We start from the raw sequence: 1133 nt of genomic DNA on the forward strand, positions 1-1133 counted from the left end.
TACTTTGATTTTAAAAAGAAAATGTAATTTTCTTTTAAAGTCAAGTTCTTCTTAAAATGCCAACCAAGACTGGAAATGAAGGGTCATTTGGTCGAATTTGCGACCAGATATTTTTAGGTGCGACCAAAGGATTCAATTAGGGTGTTCTCAGTATAACAAGGTCATTTGCTTGCACAACTAGTTTTAATCCAAACTGTTTACAACTTGTACAACCCATGATTTATTTATGAAACCAGGGAACAGTGAAATTACATGGAATGATCTCTAACTAGTAAGGCGTGCTAATCCTATTAGGTACCTATTGTTCGCTATTGTTCTTGTCCAATTTCCCCTGCTGTGTCCCAGTTCTTTGTGCCTATAAACGTGCGGTACCGACAGTCAAGCGAAAAGGATAAAAATATTACCACAACATCAGAAAATTTCTTTTAGACTTCAAAACTCTTTTGTGTTTTTTTACAAATATACAGCAATTTAATACATAACGACAGGTTTAAAAGCACTTTACATATGTTTTAGAAGCGTTTCCTGTCAAACTCCAGACTGAGATTTAACTATAATCAAGCAATTATAAGTCATTTTTTGGTAAGTATGTGTACTGGCATTGTGCCAAATTACTTACTTTTCTAGACTATATTTATCAAAAGCCACGTACCATTGCTTGTCATTCCAGTTTCGATGTATTTACTAAGATTGATATTTAACTTACAAATGCCCTAAGTCTCTTGAGCGAGCAACTGTGGCTATCAGAGATATTCACCTATTACTGATCTTATATTTTGCATTGGACTCACGCAAAATGCGGTGATCGTCAGTAAACCCGGAAGTAGACCTAGGCCTAGCTATCTGTCGTCACACTCGTGTTTGTATTGAGCTATCCTCCTAACTGCATATTGAGCCGGTATACGGACATAAACACCCAGGACATAAACCACCCAATTGGAATATACCATTGTTAAAGTGGGTGGGCAACAGGGTGAACAATGTTGGGTAGTCTTGCTTTTATCTAGCTTTACAATAGGACTTAATTTGCTATTGTACACTCCTATTATACGCCTTTAATTCATTCATTTCTTCTGACAACATGCATGTTGGTTAGTAATCATTGTAGATTTTAGTAATCACTGTGCTTAAAG

This window comes from Anneissia japonica, unplaced genomic scaffold, assembly GCF_011630105.1.
Source record: "Anneissia japonica isolate Jap-2015-1 unplaced genomic scaffold, ASM1163010v1 scaffold288089_len100474_cov146, whole genome shotgun sequence".
NCBI classification, from domain to species: Eukaryota; Metazoa; Echinodermata; class Crinoidea; order Comatulida; family Comatulidae; genus Anneissia; species Anneissia japonica.